General features: G+C 47.2%; 1 protein-coding gene across 3 annotated transcripts in view; it reads left to right on the top strand.

Moving 5' to 3' along the window:
* Positions 1–20,952, top strand: part of LOC142245214 (glutaminase kidney isoform, mitochondrial-like) — a 1,837,395-nt gene that overhangs the window by 305,365 nt on the left and 1,511,078 nt on the right. The window lies entirely within an intron of this gene.

The following is a 20,952-nucleotide window of genomic DNA, read 5'->3' as shown; positions in this document are numbered from 1 at the left end:
ATGGTGAATTGGTGATTCCCTAATACATATTATACTGGTCCCTTATATCTTATGCATATTACACTGGTCCCTTATATCTTATCTTATGCATGGGGCATGGGGAGTCACTAAATTAACCCCTAGTGAGTGTACTATATATATATATATATATATATATATATACACTAGCTGTAGCCGGGATAGTAACTGTCTCTCTGTCTCTCTCCCAGTCGCTGTCTGTCTGTCTCTCTGTCTGTCTCTTTCCTTGTCTGTCTGTGTCTATGTCTCTGTCTGTCTGTTTCTATCTCTCTGTCTGTATTTGTATCAGTCTATCTGTCTCCATCTCTATGTCTATCTGTCTCTCTCTTTGCCCGTCTGTCTCTTTGCCCGTCTGTCTCTTTGCCCGTCTGTCTCTTTGCCCGTCTGTCTCTTTGCCCGTCTGTCTCTTTGCCCGTCTGTCTCTGTATCTTTCTGTCTCTTTCCCCGTCTGTCTGTGTCTGTCTGTCTGTGTCTGTCTGTCTGTGTCTGTCTGTCTGTGTCTGTCTGTCTTTTTCTGTCTCTCTCTATCAGTCTCCCCCCGACATCTTATTACCTCCCACATAAGCTTCTTATACTAACAGTTTATTTTGTTCCCATAGCAACCACTGACAGTTGCAATTAATAACCTATAGCTCCCACCTCCATTCAGTTTAATGGGGGCAGGATTTTTGAAGAGTAACTGTAAAGCGCGTGGTTAAATTTTGCCGCCCAAACATAGTGTATGACGTTCCCATGGAGTGTCTGTGCAAAATTTCGTGATTGTAAATGCGACGGTGCAGATTCCTTTAGCGGACATACATACATACTCAGCTTTATATATTAGATATATTGGTGGTCACATACAATCTATGATATAAAGAGTAATTGTTTCCTGTTGGTGCGTGTGTTCCTGCTCTTTGAGCTTCCTATTGTGTGCATCATGTGACCTTGAGCATGTCACGCTTACGGTCCAGCGCACGCAACTCGGAAGTTCATTTATATGGAGGTAGGCGGTAACACCTCTATGCGCCATCATAGCACCGGAACTATGGTGGTGGGAGTTCATTGGTCTAATCACCGATCAACTCTCACCATTGGCTAACTGACTGTATAATAGCACTGACGTTTCCCCACATTGACACGCCCCTTAGAAAAAGCGAGCGGTGAAACATACGTCAGGGGTGGCGGGGCACGCGGCCAGAGACTCCACAGGGATTTCCACTGACAGGTAAATACCTTAACTTGTGGCTTTTGGCTCTGAGCAGATCATACTTTTGTAAACTAATGTTTACAGTTTGAATGCACTGGCTGTACCTGCTTTAACCCCTTTACGACCGCCGATACGCCTTTTAACGGCGGCATATTAGGGTACTTTTTCCGATCCGCCGCTTTTTAACGGCGGTCGGAAAAAAGGGTCTAGCGCCCCCCAGAGTCAGAAAATTTCCGGGGTCTCAGCTGCCGGGGGTAGTCACTAAATTAACCCCTAGTAGCTGCCGGGGGTAGCTGAGACCCTGGAGATCATGATTCGGGCTGGTTTTTCCGGTCCCCAGTCACGTGATGACCGGTATACACCGTATACCGATCATCAAGTTATAGTAAATGACCGCGCCGGTAAAAAATGATTTATCTCCCATCTGGCATGATCAAACATGCCAGATGGGAGATAAATCTTTTTCCCGGTTCCCTCCGGTCCCCTCGGTATCCCCAAAGTGCCCCCCCCGACCCCCAACCCCCTCCCGAAAATCCAAGATGGCCGCGCGCACCGCCGATCACAGCAGCGCACCGGCCGCATTCACACTGTTCCTATGGTTTCTGTCGTATGTGCCATAACACATACGACAGAAACCTGCTCCCCAGGCCCCGCCGGGTCCCCCCCTACCCCCCCCCTGGTGTTCCCCGGTGTCCCCCGGTGTCATACATACCTGTCGGAGCGCTGATCCCCGCAGCCCCCTCCTCCGGCTCCTTCACAGCAGACGCCGGTCACATGTGCAGAGCGCGGCTGTCAGCTTCCTGTGTTCAGGACGCTGGCTGCTGCTGCTGCTCGGCACACTGCAGCTGTGACCCGGGGAGAGTGGGTGCAGATTCTTTTCACCCACTCTCCTCAAATGGAGGGTCTGCCCTACTAGAAAATGGGGGATACGTTCCCTGAACGTGTCCCCCATATTCTAGAAGGTCCAGAGTCGACGTGGGACGTCCAAATGGATTATAGTGGATTTTTTTTTTTCAATAAATTGGTCAATCAGGGAATGTTTTGGGGAGTGTTTTTTCAAATAAATTTTTTTTTGTTGTCAATTTTTTTTTTTATTACTGTCAATTAGTTATGTCGGGTATCTGATAGACGCCGTGACATAACTAATTGCTGGGCTTGATGCCAGGTGACATTACACACCTGGTATCAACCCCATTCATTACCCCGTTAGCCAACGCACCAGGGCGCGGGATGAGCTGGGGCGAAGCGCCAGAATTGGCGCATCTAATGGATGCGCCACTTCTGGGGCGGCTGCGGCCTGCTATTTTTTGGCTGGGAAGAGTCCAATAACCATGGCTCTTCCCATCCTGAGAATACCAGACCCCAGCTGTCAGCTTCACCTTGGCTGGTGATCTAATTTGGGGGGACCCCACGTTTGTTTGTTTTTTTTAATTATTTATTTATAAATAATTAAAAAAAAAAAACAGCTTGGGGAGCCCTCCAAATTGATCACCAGACAAGATGAAGCTGTCAGCTGTGGTTTGCAGGCTACAGCTGTCTGCTTTACCCTAGCTGGCTATCAAAAATAGGGGGGACCCCACGTCATTTATTTTAATTCTTTTTTTTTTTTTTTGGGCTAAATACAAGGCTAGGCATCCTTTAGTGTCACATGAAAGGCACTAAAGGGCGCCAGCTTAGAATATGAAGGGGGGTGGGACGTTATATATGTTTGACATCTATTCATTCATCCATTGTAGCATTTTACGCTGTGTGCCCACAATCAGGGTTTGCAACGTTTTGGGCGCAGAGTGTTTTCCCTGCGTCCATAACGCTGCGTTGTGCAGTAGAAGCACAGTGGCAGGATTTTTAGAAATCCTGTGCCCACTGTGTTTCTTTTCTCCGCAGCATAAATCGACCTGTGGCGCAGCTTCCCGAACCTCAGCATGTCAATTTATGCTGCAGAGATCAGTGTTCTTTGCAGGTAGAATAGAACTAAAGTCCACAGCAGCCTGAACCCAAATCGTGGGCATGGGCAGCTGCGTTCTCCCGTGGACAACACTCACATTTCTGCAGGAGGCTGACACTGGGTACTAGACGCCGTGTCGCTGGATCATGGCCACATAGCCTAAAGGCTACTTTACACGCTGCGATATCGGTCCCGATATCGCTAGCGTGGGTACCCGCCCCCATCTGTTGTGCGACACGGGCAAATCGCTGCCCGTGCCGCACAACATCGCGCAGACGCGTCACACATACTTACCTGCCCGGCGACGTCGCTGTGACCGGCGAACCGCCTCCTTTCTAAGGGGGCGGTCCGTGTGGCGTCACAGTGACGTCACTGAGCGGCCGCCCAATAGAAGCGGAGGGGCGGAGATGAGTGGCCGGAACATCCCGCCCACCTCCTTCCTTCCTCATAGCGGCCGGGAGGCAGGTAAGGAAAGGTTCCTCGTTCCTGCGGCGTCACACATAGCGATGTGTGCTGCCGCAGGAGCGACGAAGTACATCGTTACTGCTGCAGTAACGATAATCGAGAATGGACCCCCATGTCACCGATGAGCGATTTTGCACGTTTTTACAACGATGCAAAATCGCTCATCGGTGTCACACGCAACGGCATCGCTAATGCAGCCAGATGTGCGTCACCAATTCCGTGACCCTAACGACTCCGCATTAGCGATGTCGCAGCGTGTAAAGCCCCCTTAACAGTGAGAAATTTGTTGCTACAGCAACATTTTTGTGAAGTACCTGTGGATTCAAAATGCTTACTATACTCCTGAATAAAATCCTTGAGGGGTCCAGTTTCCAAAATGAGGTCACTTGTGGGGGGTTTCTGATGTATAGGTGCCCAAGGGGCCCTGCTAATGTGACATGGTGCGCGCAATTTACTTCAACTTTTCCAAAATTCAAATGGTACTCCTTCCATTCCAAGCCCTCCCATTTATCCAAACAAAGGTTTTTGGCCACATGTGGGGTATCCCTGCGCTCACAAGAAATTAGATAACAACCTGTGGGGTACACATTTTGTTGTTGCCTCTTGAAAAAGTGAAAAATGTGTCGCTAAATCAACATTTTTGTGAAAAAAATGAAAATTTCAATATGGCAACCTAAGCTTATCAAATTCTGTGAAGTATTCGTGGATTCAAAATGCTCAATATACACCTAGATTAAAGCCTTGAGGGGTCTTATTTCCAGAATGGGGTCACTTGTGGTGGACCTCCACTGCTTAGGCACCTCAGGGGCTCTCCTAATGCAACATGGCGTCCGCTATTGATTCCAGCCAATTTTGCAGTCAAATTGCACTCCTTCTCTTCTGAGCCCTGTAGTGTGCCCAAACAGTTGATTTCCACCACATACAAGATATCAACAAACTCAGGAGAAATTGCGCAATAAATTTCATGGTGATTTTTTTCCTGTTACCCTTGTGAAAAAAAAAGCTACCTGGTTGAAGTAACAATTTTGTGGTAAAATTTTATTTTTTTATTTTCATGGCTCAACGTTATAAACTTCTGTAAAGCTCCTGGGGGTTCAGGGTACTCACCAAACATCTAGATAAATTCCTTGAGGGGTGTCAGGTTTCCAGGTTTTCCAGTTCTCTTTTGACTGCCCTTGCCCTCGGTTAACATGGAGGTTACCGTTCTGTTGCCCTACTTCCTGTCCAGCAGCTTAAAAGGCCGCCTCCCAGCCCAGTCCAGTGCCTGAGTATACTGCCTGCTGTGTGCTCCTGCTGTGTTTGCTGCTTATTCCGGATTGCCTCGGGATTCCCCTAAAGGACTACCTACCGATTGTCTCAGGACTGTACCCGGCTCTTAAGGCTGTGCCCGGATTCCGTTTACCATCTTCGGTCAGCACTCCGCCTGGTTCTCTTTTGGTTCGTAACCATCCTGGATAAACATTTCCGTACGGACACTCATTGACTTTACCGCTTGCTCCTTATCCCGGCCGCTGCGCATTTAGGCCTTCCGGGGTAGATTGCCGGACAGTCCCTGTATAGGGGTTCGCTCCGGTGGTCTCCCTGGGGGAGTCCGGTGCGTGGTCCCGGGAATCCCCTGCGCGTCTATTCCGGAAAGTATTGTATGTGTTATTGTATTGTTGTGTTTGTTCTGTTTCTACCGTGGTGACATACTATAAAACATCTTGTACCCGGAACTCGTCTCTGATTGTCATTGCCCTACGCTATCGAAATCCTCAGAATATAGAATAAGTATTACATTATACTCAGGCCATTAGAGGATTTCGCTGGGGCAATGACTGAGACACGAGTAGATCAGCTGTTCTCCATGATTAACTCCCTGCAGCAGGAGATGGAGGTGGTGCAGACTAAGCTTAGAGATGTGGAAACGCAGCTGGGCCATGATCACCAGGTACTGGGTCCGGCTATACAGGATTTGCAAGTCAGAGTGGAGGCTCAGGAAGCCGTCCCCACTACGTCCGTACCAGCTGCCGGTATGCCTAGGTTACCCCCATTCCGTTTTAATGGTGATCGTAGTCAGTTCCGTGGATTTATTAACCAATGTATACTGTTTTTCGATGTACATGCTGAATATTACCGTTCTGACCGGTCAAAGGTGTTATGTATCATCATGTTATTAACCTCACGAGCACTGGCTTGGGCTAATCCGATGATAGAAAACCGGGACATCCGTTTAAATCACCTAGATGACTTTCTGAACGCAATGGCGCAGATGTTTGATGATCCGAATCGCCGTGCTACCGCTGAATCTGCTCTCCTTTCCTTACGTCAGGGAAAGCGCTCTGTCATTGAATACGCCACTGAGTTCAGGAGGTTAGTGGTAGACACCGACTGGGGAAACAATGCATTATTGTCCGTTTTCAGAAAGGGTTTGTCCGGTACCATCAAGGACGAGTTAGCCCGTTCCGAATCCCCAGGGGATTTTGACCTGTTTCTCCAGCACTGTGTGCGCATAGATACCCGTTTAACGGAACGTAGACAGGAAAAATGGGCAGCTATAAACCGTATAAATAATAATACATTTCCTTCCAGAGAACCGGCTTTCAGGACGCCACGGGAGGCTGAGGACGTTCCTATGCAAGTGGACTCTCTACAAAAGCGAGAGACCAACGAACGTCGTGAACACCGGCTCCGTGAGCGTTTGTGTTTCTACTGCGGTCAATCGGACCATTTTTTAATCGACTGCCCGAAACGTCCGAATCGCCCAAATAAGGTATTGGCAGCCATGGCAGAGTGTGATAACACGGACGCAGAGTCTGATATCTCTGAGGCAAGTGGACACTTGGATGCGGTATTTCCCTTGACGGTAATGTCTACCTCACCGAAGGACTCAGAAGGGAAATATACCCATTGTTCACTCCCCATTCAGATCCGGTGGGAGGGACAACTAATTCCTACCTCTGCAATGATAGACTCTGGGGCAGGGGGAAATTTCATGGACTTTTCTTTTGCTAGTAAACACGGTATCCGGACTCAGCAAAGATCCTTACCGGTTACCATGGAGACGGTAGACGGATCTCCGTTAACATCTGGACCAGTGGATCGGGAAACAGTACCGCTAGAATGCGTGATGAAACCAGGTCAGCAGGAGACTCTTGTTTTCATGATGATCTCTTCTCCACATTTTCCGATTATTCTAGGTATTCCGTGGCTACGGTCTACAAATCCGGTCATCAATTGGGAAACTAAGGAGATATCCTTCCCACCGCAGAGTGATCCGGCCATTTGTCCAACTGTTCCGGTTCCGGTAACACCACATGCAGAAGGCACGGTACAGGTACCCGTTTTACCCTCGGTTTATCGTGACTTCGCTGACATATGCGACAAAAGAAAGGCCGATCGGCTTCCTCCGCATAGACCGTATGATTGCCCCATAGACTTACTCCCAGGGGCAGAAATCCCGTTTGGTCATGTTTACCCGTTGGCGGCACCTGAGCTAGAAGCCCTAAAGGAGTATATTGATGAAAGCCTGGCCAAGGGATTTATTCGCCCGTCTACCTCGCCCGCAGGGGCACCCATCTTTTTTGTGAAAAAGAAGGAGGGGACTCTGAGACCCTGTATTGACTACCGGGAACTGAATAAAATAACCATCCGGAACCGGTATCCGTTACCGTTGATTCCGGAGCTATTGGAGAGAGTCCAACAGGCAAAGATATTCACCAAATTGGACCTCCGTGGGGCATATAATCTGCTTCGTATACGTCCCGGAGACGAGTGGAAGACCGCGTTCCGATGTCGGTACGGACATTTTGAGTATTTAGTGATGCCTTTTGGACTTTGTAACGCTCCTGCGGCATTTCAACATCTAGTTAATGATATTTTCAGGGATATCATGGACCAATTCATGGTGATCTATCTGGATGATATTCTAATCTTTTCTGATTCTCTCCAGGAACACCAGGAGCACGTCAAGACCGTACTTACCCGGCTGAGGGACAACCACCTGTACATTAAACTGGAGAAATGTGAGTTCCACTGCTCACAAATACAATTCTTAGGTTATGTCATCTCTCCTCAGGGACTGAACATGGAATCTAGCAAGATACAAGCCATTCTCGACTGGCCGGAACCGGGAAACATCAAAGAGGTACAACGCTTTGTCGGTTTTGCCAACTTTTACCGACGCTTTATCCGTAACTTTTCAGAGATTGTTCGCCCCATCACCCTGTTGACTAAGAAAGGACAGAAGTTTGTATGGTCCGCCCAGGCTCAGGAAGCGTTCCATCGTCTCAAGGGATGTTTTACCTCAGCACCCATACTAGTGCATCCGAATCCCGCACTTCCCTTCATCGTGGAGGTCGACGCTTCCGACTACGCATTAGGGGCCATTCTTTCTCAAAGGACCGGGGACAAGAGTCTCCTGCATCCGTGTGCCTTCTTCTCCCGCAGGTTGTCCCCTGCGGAAAGGAACTACGACATTGCGGATAAGGAATTATTGGCAATTATTGCCGCCTTCAAGGAATGGAGACACCACTTACAGGGAGCCGCGCAGCAAGTGATAGTACTCACAGATCACCGTAATCTGGAATTTCTCAAGTCTGCCAGGTGCCTGTCTCCACGACAAGCCCGTTGGAGCCTATTTCTTAACCAATTCAATTTTGTTGTTACATACCGTCCAGGTTCACGTAATGGGAAAGCCGATGCCTTGTCCCGAATCCCTGCCGTGGACTCCGTGCCTGGAACCCCGTCGCAGACCGTGTTAACAGATGCCAATTTCGTTGGAGTAATCCAGGACCAGGACTTGTGGAAGGACATCAAGCTGGCCTATGATGGTGATGTATTTCTTGCTGCCCCCCCGAATGATGTAACTCTTGTTCTTCGGAATGGTGTGTGGTTAAGAGAACGACGCATTTATGTCCCGGAGGCCGTAAGACTTCGGGTTCTCAAGTTGGTTCATGACTCCGTGTTGGCCGGTCATAGGGGGGTACAGAAGACGCAGGAATTTCTGAGCCGGTTTTTCTGGTGGCCTACCTGTTTAAAGGACGTGAAGGACTATGTCCACTCATGTGTGGTTTGTGCCCGGTGCAAGGTCCCTCGTGTGGCTCCTACGGGACTCCTCCAACCGTTACCCGTGCCATCTCGCCCTTGGGGGTCTATCTCCATGGATTTTATTGTGGAGTTGCCGGTCTCAGGCGGGCATAATACCATTTTAGTGGTGGTGGATCGATTGACTAAAGCTGCTCATTTCATTCCGTGTACCGGTCTTCCCTCAGCCGCAGAGACAGTGGATTTGGTTGTCCAGAACGTATTCCGATTGCATGGGGTACCGGATGAGATCATCTCCGATCGGGGCGTGCAGTTCACGTCGAGATTCTGGAAGGGGTTTTGTACGGCACTCCAGATTGATGTCTGTTTGTCTTCTGCATACCATCCTCAGACAAATGGACAAACCGAACGGACGAATCAAACCCTGGAACAATATCTTCGCTGTTATGTCAGCCATCTCCAAGACGATTGGTTGAAGATGCTTCCGTTGGCGGAGTTCTCCTACAACAACACTCAGAGCAGCTCCACTAAGGTAACGCCCTTTTTCGCTAACCTGGGTTACCATCCGACTATTTTGCCTAGGTCACCGGTTGCGGTTTCGGTACCAGCGGTGGAGGACAGAGTGACAGAACTACGACAAAATCTGGAGGTTCTAAGGAACACCGTAGCTACGGCCCAGGAGCGTTACAAGAGGTCGGCGGACACTCACCGGAAACCAGCACCCATGTACAAGGTAGGGGACTCTGTATGGTTATCCACCAAAAACCTGAGATTGGGTGTTCCTTCGCAGAAACTGGGACAAAAATTCATCGGTCCGTTCAAAATCACCGGGATCGTGAGCCCTGTGGCCTGTCGGCTACGGTTACCGCACCATCTAAAGGTACACCCGGTCTTTCATGTGTCTCTCCTCAAACCCGTTTCCCCTAATACTTTTCATGGTCGTATTGTGCCTCCTCCTCCGCCTGTGATGGTCGACGGCGAGGAGCAGTTCGTGGTTGAGGACATTATTGACTCCCGGCTCCATCGTCGTCGGCTTCAGTATCTGGTACGTTGGCAGGGGTACGCCCCCGAGGACGATTCCTGGGAACCGGTGGGTAACATTCGGGCACCCCGGAAGATTGCTCAGTTTCATCGCCGGTACCCGGACAAACCTGGCCCTGATCCGTCCTGAGGCCGTCTCTGGGGGGGGGAGTAATGTCAGGTTTCCAGGTTTTCCAGTTCTCTTTTGACTGCCCTTGCCCTCGGTTAACATGGAGGTTACCGTTCTGTTGCCCTACTTCCTGTCCAGCAGCTTAAAAGGCCGCCTCCCAGCCCAGTCCAGTGCCTGAGTATACTGCCTGCTGTGTGCTCCTGCTGTGTTTGCTGCTTATTCCGGATTGCCTCGGGATTCCCCTAAAGGACTACCTACCGATTGTCTCAGGACTGTACCCGGCTCTTAAGGCTGTGCCCGGATTCCGTTTACCATCTTCGGTCAGCACTCCGCCTGGTTCTCTTTTGGTTCGTAACCATCCTGGATAAACATTTCCGTACGGACACTCATTGACTTTACCGCTTGCTCCTTATCCCGGCCGCTGCGCATTTAGGCCTTCCGGGGTAGATTGCCGGACAGTCCCTGTATAGGGGTTCGCTCCGGTGGTCTCCCTGGGGGAGTCCGGTGCGTGGTCCCGGGAATCCCCTGCGCGTCTATTCCGGAAAGTATTGTATGTGTTATTGTATTGTTGTGTTTGTTCTGTTTCTACCGTGGTGACATACTATAAAACATCTTGTACCCGGAACTCGTCTCTGATTGTCATTGCCCTACGCTATCGAAATCCTCAGAATATAGAATAAGTATTACAAGGGGCCTAGTTTCCAATATGGGGTCACTTGTGGTGTTTTTTTGCTGTTTACGTACCTTAGGGGTCCTCCAAATGTGACATGGTGCCCGCAATCTTTTTCAGCCAAATTTCCTTTCCAAAATTCAAATATTGCTCCTTCCGTTCCAAGCCCTCCCATTTCTCCAAACAAAGGTTTCAGACCACAAGTGAGGTATCACCGCGCTCATAAAAAGTGGGTAACAAACATTGGGGTCAAATTTTTGGAATTACCTCTTGAAAAAGTGAAAAATTGATGCTAAAGCAACATTTTTGAGAAAAAAATGAAAATTTTCAATGTGACAACGTAACGTTATCAAAATCTGTGAAGTACCTGTGGATCCAAAATGCTCACTATACCCCTAGATAGAAGCCTTAAGGGGTCTAGTTTCCAAAATGGTGTCACTTGTGAGGGGTTTCTGCTGTTTAGGTACCTTAGCGGACATGTAAATGCAACATGGTGCCCGCAATCTATTTCAGCCAAATTTGTTTCCAAAATTCAAATATTGCTCCTTCTGTTCCGAGCCCTCCCATTTGTCCAAACAAAGGTTTCTGACCACATGTGGGGTATTGGCGCGTTCATAAGAAAGTGGGTAACAAGTTTTGGGGTTCATTTTGTTGTGTTATTTCTTCTAAAAGTGAATAAATTTGGGGTAGAGCAACATTTTAGGTAAAATTTTATTTTTTGCTTTTTTTCATTCCACTTTTCTTTAGTTCCTGTGAAGCACCTGAAGGGTTAATAAACTTCTTGGATGTGGTTTTGAGTACTTTGAGGGGTGCTGTTTTGAGAATGGTGTCACTTTTGGGTATTTTCTGTCACCCAGGCCTCTCAAAGTCACTTCAAATGTGATGTGGTCCCTAAAAAAATGGTTTTGTGAATTTTGTTGAAAAAATGGGAAATTGCAGATGAACTTTGACCCCTTCTAACTTCCTAACCCCAAAACATTTTGTTTTAGAAATTGCGCTAATGTAAAGTAGACATGTGGGAAATGTTATTTATTAACTGTTTTGTGGGACATAACTCTCTGGGTTAAGGGCATAAAAATTAAAAGTTTGAAAATTGCAAAATTTTCAAAATTTTCATCAAATTTCCGATTTTTTCACAAATAAAAGCAAAAAATATCGTTCTAAATTTATAACTATCATGAAGTACAATATGTCACGAAAAAACAATGTCAGAATCACCGGGATCCGTTGAAGCGTTCCAGAGTTATGACCTCATAAAGTGACACTGGTCAGAATTGCAAAAAATGGCCTGGGCATTAAGTACAAAACTGGCTTCGTCCTTAAGGGGTTAAATGTCACTATAGGCCCCTTTACACACTGAGACTTTCTAGCGATCCCACCAGAGATCCCAACCTGGCCGGGATCGCTACAAAGTCTCTGGTGAGCTGTCAAACAGGCAGACCTGGCCAATGACGCAACAGCGATCTGGACCTGCAGAACGACCTAGCTAGTCATTGGGGACGTTGTAAAGCAGCTTTTTGAAAGGGAAGTCGCTAACGAAGTCGCTGTAAAGTCCCCTTTACACACTGAGACTTTGCTGCACAGCGGGAAACAAAGGACCAAAGAATGGTCCTGAACGATTTGTAGCGATCAGCAACTTCACAGCAGGGGCCAGGTCGCTGATGTGTTTCACACACTGCAATGTCGCTGGGGAGGTCGCTATAATGTCACAAAACCGGTGACGTTACAGCGATGTCATTTGCGATGTTGCAGTGTGTAAAGCCACCTTATGGCTGTGCATGATTTGCATATCTATTACTTTTATCATCGGAACGGCTATTAACATTGTGCATGTGAGATATGGTACTCACCAGTGTATGCTGCCTATTGTTGTACAATCAACATGCTAATTGCGGTTGCTGTCATTGTGGCTTATAGTCCAGATTTATAAGTTTGACTGCCTTTTATATCAATTAGTTGATGTCTTCTACAGAAATACAGATAGACCATTAATCTATATAATCAACCACAGATTATTGCATGCTGGATATTCAAGTATTTGTAATTATTCATAATATTGGTGACGTTGGTAACTAATTTATAGATTATTTAAGTATATACTTGGATAATTCTTTTTGAAAATTTAAAGTGTAAACTATATTAGTGAAAAAGATACCAATACAGTGTATTTTTCAATTGCATTTAATATCCTTTGGATAAATGGTAGTGAAGTAACATTTACAAAGGTTATATTTAGGTGGCTCTAGGTTGGATCCCATATAATTGGGGTTGTCCTACAATTATAGCACGGCGATGTGGCTGTGTGATTGTTCATTCGGCAGCTAATTGATATTTCTACAGCTCAGCCAATATTGGAGAGCCAGTTTAATATAACCTTATGCCATCGATTAAATGTAAGCATATTACATCTATATGCTATATTATTTTTATCAAGGTGATGATTTAAACTTTCCACTAGTGGTCCCTCTATACATAATTTCTGGATAGGATTTTAGAAATATATTCTGGATCCGCCTATGTCCCCCCAGGTGGCTCTTCTGTTTTAACATGATATGATTGCATTACAAATTAAATGTTAATAAAAGGTTTTTTACTTTTATAAATGCAAAGGAATTATTTTTGTGTACTTATTCGCTTCTCTGCCAATGCTGGGATCTATCCTGGATTGGTGAGGTTGGTTGTTAATCCTTCTTGTGCCTGTGCACACAGGCGAGTCCTTTGCACTCCTAGAGATGCTCCAGCTTTCTGTCGGGTCACCTATTGCCTCTCAATTGCCATTACGTTTGGGGTGTCACCTCTGGTGGGCGGAGCTAATGCAGGTGCTCACTATGGCTGTGTTTTGCGCTCTAAGACACTCACTTCAGTTTGTGGCATTGCTTATTGGTGGGGTGCCGTCGATCCCAACGATTATATGGTTCAGGGGTCCTGGGACCCTGGGTCCCCTAGTGTCAGCAGTTGCCAGGAGATATGGAATGCCATGTCTCCTGGTTCTTCTAGGGGGTGGGAGGTTCCTTCCAGTCGATCTTGCTCACCTCCTCCCTTGCCTCTCTGCGTTGAAGGTGGAGACTAGGAGTTACATCAGCAGTGTCAGCTGATCCATGACGGGGATAGTTAAACCTGCCACATCCATTGGTCAGAGCTGATTATTTTCAGTTGTCCTGCATAGGAAAGTTAGTACTTTGTGTGCTGATGGTTTGCTCTCTTCTCTGGTCTTTTGGTTTTGTCCCCAGCCTCATCTTATACCTGTATAGTTGTTACTACTTTACAGGTTTTGGTGCATTTTATCTGAGTGTGGCCTGTGTGCACAGCCACCCTGCTATTTGTCACCTGGGAAGGACTCTGCTAAAGTCCCACCCTTCCAGGACCGCAAGGCGGCTGAAAAGTACCCCGGCCTTTAAGGGTATATGGTGGCGTGACAGCTAGTGCAAAGTGTGTCTAGCATACTGCATTTGCTGGCCTGCAGTCAGATCACCCCATCACTACCCTGGCGTTTAAGCGACATGGCATCCGCTAATGATTGCAGACAATTTTGCAGTCAAATCGCGCTCCTTCCCTTCCATGCCCTGCCATGCGCCCAAACAATTGATTTTCACCATGTATGAGGTATATAAATTTTATAGTGCATGTTGTCCTGATACCCTTGTGAAAAAAAAGCGATCTGGTTGAAGTAACAATTTTGTGGTAAAAATTAATTTTTTTTAATTTTCATGGCTCAACATAATAAACTTGTGTGAAGCCCCCGAGGGTTGAAGGCACTCATCAAACATATAGATAAATTACTTGAGGGGGTCTACTTTGCAAAATGGGGTCACTTGTTGAGGAGCTTCACTATTTAGGTATGTCAGGGGCTCTGCAAACGCGATGTGGCATTTACTAAGGATTCCAGCAAATATTGCTTTCAAAAATGCAAATGGCGCTCCTTCCCTTCCGAGCCCTGCCATGTGCCCAAACAATTAATTTCCATTACATATGAGGTATCAGCGTACTCCGGTGATATTGCGCAATAAATTTTATGGTGCATTTTTTCCTTATACCCTTTTGAAAATGCAATATTTTATGGCTAAAGTAACATTTGTGTGGAGAAAAGTAAATTTTTCATTTTTTTCCTTCCACATTGCTTTAGTTCCTGTGAAGCTTGTAAAGGGTTAATAAACTTCTTGAATGTGGTTTTGAGCAGTGTGAGGTGTGAAGTTTTTAGAATCGTGTCAGTTTTGGGTATTTTCTGTCACCGCCCTCTCAAAGTCACTTCAAATGTTAGCAGATGTGGTCTTCCAAAAATTTGTTTTGTAAAAGTTGGAAAAATGCTGATGAACTTTGAACCCTTATAACTTCCTAACAAAAAAAAGTTATATTTCAAAACTTGTGCTGATGTAAAGTAGAGATGTGAGATATATTATTTATTACCTATTTTGTGTGACATATCTCTCAGATTTATGGGCATAAAATTTCAAATGTTGAAAATTGTGAAATTTTCAAAACTTTCGCCAAAATTACGGCCTATATTTACAACTGTCGTGAAGTACAATATGTCACTAAAACAAATCTCAGAATCACCGGGATCCGTTGAAACGTTCCAGAGTTATAACCTGTCAACGCGACACTGGTAAGAATTGCAAAAAAAATGGCCTGGTCATTAAGGTGAAAATAGGCTTGGGGATAAAGGGGTTAAATCTTTTTTTTTTTTTTTTTTTGTTTTGTCCCATTTAGCCTGAGGAAAACAAGCAGCATAATAATTCTGAACATCTTGATAAAGGGTGTGGACATCTTAGGTCATACTCTCCTCATTACACAAACACATATCAATTGATATACTTCACCCAATATTCATTCAAGTTTATACTGCTTGGAGTTGGATAATCTGCATCTAGCAGAGACAGAGACACCAAACAGTCCATATACAGGGAATATTTAATTCCAGTTACCCAGATACCACACAGTACATCATATGGCAAAACACATTACATCATATGATACACATTACAGACTTGCCCATCTGCAAACTACCTAATGCATCACTACCTCTGTCTGTCCATTTACACCACTGTGTGCACCCACCTTTGTACAACATTGCCCCAACGCAGTAAGAAGAATCAAATCAGCTCACCTATTCAATCTTGACGTAGATCATTGTTCCAGGGCGGTGCACGGAGACCAAAACTTCTCATTCAAAAGTGGAAATCCACTGGCCAAGTCTAAGAACCCCTATGTTCGAAACGCGTAGGATGTTCATGTTTTTAACATCTATGTTTGTTTTTACTATCATGAATTAAACTTAAAAGTTTTAAGGAAAAAAATTTGGGACGAAGTTTGCTGGAATTTTTTTTTCCTCTCATGGATTTCCACTATTGCCCCAAGGCAGTCTTTCTTGTTCTAAAGGTTCTTTCAAGAGGCCTCCACACACTGACCATGGTTAGTGCACACACAGCCCCTCTCCAGGGGTTGTCTCCCCTTCCAGGGGCTGTCTCCCCCTGAGACGCTCTCGCTCGTCCTCTGTGCTCACTCACTCACATTATATGCTATGAGCCCTACCTTAGGTGGAGGTATGTGACAAACCCATCTTTCCAGCAACCTGTAAACCTGTTTTTGTAACAACTTTAATCAGTCGCATGGCGCTACAAATACCAGAGTAGCCACTCACTGTCCTACAGATGATATGGTCAAATACTTGCACACAGTGTATATGTAATATCAAAAGATCAATCCTTATTTAAACACTTACTGACATTTGCCATACATATAGAGCACAAGTCGGTATTAAACTTGCCCCATACCTGATAGCTGTGTTTTACTGACAAGACATGCCTCTCCAGGGTGGAGCAGAGATTTACCCATGACTGTAATTTTTGCATAGGTTAAGACAAAAAGAAAAAAGTTTCTGAGTGCATAAAGGATCGCGATAAGTGCAAATAATTTTAATATGCAAATGTACAAAAAGAACAAAGATAAAACACTTTGCTAAAGGCAGCATTCAATACAATGTACTCAGTGGCGTACCATCAATAGAAGTAGGCCATGCCACTGCTATAGGGCCTGTGAGCTGGAGGGGTCCGGGGGCGGCTGCCAGCAGTGTCAGTTCCAGCAACGGGCTTCCCGTCCAGTATCACACTTTCAAATGTATCTGCATCGCAGCTCCTGATACATTTGAAAGCAATGATGAGACCGAGCGCATCACTCCCGTCTCACTCATTGTCCCACTAGCATCGACATCACTACTGCGACACAGTCGCCACCGTGTTGAGATGTGCAGAGCACAGACAGCGAGCGAACGAGGAGCAGCGGCGAGGGACCGAGGAGAGGCGAGTATGCAGTGCCGGACTGGTCCACCGGTGCAGTGGGCTGGTTAACAGCTGGCTGCTATCCGCAAGCTGGACTAGGGCAGGGGGCCCCAGGCGGTTGCACTAGCGGCTGTGCCAGGGATGCGGGGCCGGCTGTTTCTGTGTCAGCCGGGGCTGCACTGTGCCTTCAGTTGTTCATGTGCGGCCCGGCCGTGTCACAGTTAACAGATGCTGCCATAACTGCTAACTGTGATATCACGCTGTGCACCCTGGACTCCTACTTCCTGCCGGAGAGAATCATCAATGGAGGCTGCAGGCCAGACCGGGGCCAAAGAGGGGAAGGTAAGAACTCCCCTAGTATGTGTGTATGTTTAAATGTCTGTTTATATTACTTTTTTGTATGAATGAGTATATATCTGTGTACATGTGTGTTTATGTATGCATGTATGTGCCTGTGTGTCTATGTATTTTTGCATGTGCCTGTATTTGCATTCTGTGTGCATATATGTGCCTACGTGTGTGTCCACATACACACACACATACACTCCACATACACACACCACATACAGTGTGTGCAGGCTTGTGCCTGTGTGTCTACGTATGTGTGTGTCTGTGCGTGAGTGCGGGCATGTGCCTGTGTCTACATATGTGTCTGTGCATGTGTTTGCCTGTCTGCATGTCTACATATGTTGGTGTGTCTGTGTGCATGTGCCTGTGTCTACATATATGTGCATGTCTGTGCATGTGCTTTTCTGTCTGCATGTCTACATAGGTGTGTATGTGTGCATGCATGTGCCTGGCTGCATTCTTGTGCATCTCTACAAATGTGTGCGTGCATGTGCCTGGCTGAATTCTTGTGCATGTCTATGTGTGCGTGCCTGTGTGAATATGTGTATGTGTCTGGCTACGTGCACCTGCCTGCATATATGTACATTTTTCTGCATGTATATGTGTCTGCCTATGTGTATGTGTGCCTGTCGGTGCGTGTCAGCATGTCTGTACATTTGTCTGTGTGTCTACGTATGTAAGCGTACATGGTGTATGTGCGCATTTCTGTGTCTACATGTGTGTGCCTGTCTTCATGTCTGTGTGCATGTCTTCATGCTTGTGTGTTTACGTATGTATGAGCAGGGCCGGATTAAGGTTGGTGGGGGCCCCTGGGCAGAAAATCTGGTGGGGGCCCCATAACGTTAACATTTTTAGCCATAACAGTAGAGCGCGAACTGTAGCATTTAGATAGAAATCCAATGAACATTTATCCTGTTCTGCCACATTCAAATTTACAGTACTACAATACAGACAAAGTCCAGGATCACTCACAGCCGTCACTTATACACGGAAAGTAGAGTTAAGGCTGCTTTACACATTTCGATCTCGTATGCGATCACACCATATGTGCGGAACAGGCAATTTGTTGCCCGTGTCGCACAAACGATTACCCCCATCACACGTACCTTCCAAACGACCTCGCTGTGGGCAGCGAACATCCACTTCCTGGAGTGGGAGGGACATTCGGCGTCACACCAACGTCACACAGCGGCCGGCCAATAGAAGCGGAGGGGCGGAGATGAGCGGGGCGTAAACATCCCGCCCACCTCCTTCCTTCCGCATTGCCGGCAGTACGCAGGTAAGCTGCAGTTCATTGTTCCCGGGGTATCACACGGAGCGATTGTGCTGCCTCAAGAACGATGAACAACCAGACGTTCAATTTTTAGAAAATGAACGACGTGTCAGCGATCAACGTTTTAACGCACAATCAGGGTCGCACGTAGCTGTCACACACTACAATATCACTAACGATGCCGGATGTGCGTCACTTACGACGTGACACATTGTTAGATATATTGTAGAGTGTAAAGCTTTACTCACATTTTTTACTGATCCCAATGTTAAGGCAGCCAGGGCCGGCTCCAGGTTTTTGTGGCCTCCGGGTGAAAGAGTCTCAGTGGACCCCATCCACACACAGACACGCACACACACACACATACAGGCATACATATACATATTTGAAGACAAATTCAGAAAAATACATATAAACAGACAAATATATGCACAGTCATATACACTGACATATATGCAGACACAGACGCATTAGGGGTCGTGCGCACGTTGTGTAATTCCATGCATTTACACTGCGTATAGCACTGCAGTGTAAATGCATGCGTTCTGCGTCCCCTATACAAGCTATGTAGATTGTGCATGATACGCGCGCACGTAGCTTTTAGGAACGCAGTGATTTGGGTGCTAAAATGTTGACCCAAATCTGTGCGTTCATAAAATGAGCATGTCAATTATTCCGTGCGCTATGGATGCAGCTCCCGCTCTGTCTATGGTGGGGGCAGCAGCCATAGCGCATGAAATCGGATTTTCTGTACAGAAAAACTGAATCCATTATGCAGTGTTTCTGCAGCGATTTGACGCGCACATGTGCTGTCAAGTCGCTGCAGAATATTCAGCAGTTACGTGTGCATGAGCCTTTACAGGTATTAATATGGGGAAGTCGCCAGCAGCCTCACTCACCTCTCCCGCTTGTTTCCGTCCAGCTCCTTCAGGACATGTGGCTGTGTTTCACGATGGCTGTCACTAACAGACATGACTGCACACTGACAGCACTGCTGTATATACATCACAGGAGGGGCAGGGGGCATAGACGTTACTGGAGTGGCAAACAGCTCTGGTGGTGTACTCATTACTGCGATGGGTGACATAGCGCTCTGGGGGACCCATATAGTTCTGGGGGGGCCGCACAGACTGCTCTAATTCATATATACACACACACAGTACTGCTTCTTACACACACAGCTCTGACACACACACACACTACAATGCACCCTCTACACACACACACAATGCACCCCACATCACCTCCTACACACACACAATGCACCCCACATCACCACACACTACAATGCAGCCCTCCACACACACACACTGCACCCCACATCACCTCCTACACACAATGCACCCCACATCACCTCGCACACACACACACACACACACACACACACACACACACAATGCACCCCACATCACCACACACACACACACAATGCACCCCACATCATCTCACACACACACACACACACACACACACACACACACACACACACAATGCACCCCACATCACCACACACATACACACACACACAATGCACCCCACATCATCTCACACACACACAATGCACCCCACATCACCTCACACACACACACAATGCACCCCACATCACCTCACAAACACACACACAATGCACCCCACATCACCTCACACACACACAGAGAATACAATGCACCCCCCATTACACCTCCCCCCACATAAAATACAATGCACCCCCCCATTAACCCTCCCCCACACACAATACAATGCCCCCCCCATTAACCCTCCCCCACACACAATACAATGCACCCCTCATTACCCTTCCCCACACAGAATACAATGCACCCTCCATTACCCTTCCCCACACACACGATACAATGCACCCTCCATTACCCCTCCCCCCACACAGAATACAACCCTCATCACCCCCTACACACACAAATTACACTGCCCCATCACTGCACACTCCTCCCCCCTTCCTCGGAATACAGTACTCCTCCTCTGCCTGTCACAGAGCTGTGTTCCTTCACAAATGTTCCCCGTTGTGTCCTCAGCCCCTCCTCACTCATCCCCATTAATTACACCTGTCTCTTCAGCTCCTTCATGGAGCGCTCGCTTCCTCTTGTCCCCTGTGTGGCGCCTGCAGCACTGTGATGACGTCAGCAAGGTGCTGATCTCATCACGTTGCTGCACGTCGGGGGCGGGGCCGGGTCCCGGCACGCTGTTCAAATGTATTTACGTCTGAAAGATGCAAATACATTTGAATAGGAACGGAAAGAGGAAGCTGCGGTCATCGGCTCTGCTGCGCTCCTCTACACTGGGTGCATGCCGAGCACAGCACACAGCAGAGCCGACAGAGCACAGCGCGCTGCCTCCTGCTAGTGTGCCTGGCATGCACACAGTGTAGAGGAGTGCAGCGGGGACAGCAGATACAGCAGCGCACTACACCGTGCCCCTGCTTCTAGGGAGGGGGAGAGAGGGGAGGGGGGGCAGCTGCCCGCCCCTCGCTGGGTACGGCCGCAGCACATAGCAGGGAGCATTAGCACACCTGACCCCGGAAGTACAAGCGGCCGCTGGTACTTCCGGTGTCAATCAGCGTCCTGTGCCCGCAGTTTGTTTTT

This window comes from Anomaloglossus baeobatrachus, chromosome 7 (genome assembly GCF_048569485.1).
Source record: "Anomaloglossus baeobatrachus isolate aAnoBae1 chromosome 7, aAnoBae1.hap1, whole genome shotgun sequence".
NCBI lineage: Eukaryota > Metazoa > Chordata > Amphibia > Anura > Aromobatidae > Anomaloglossus > Anomaloglossus baeobatrachus.
This window is presented reverse-complemented; position numbering and strand designations above follow the sequence as displayed.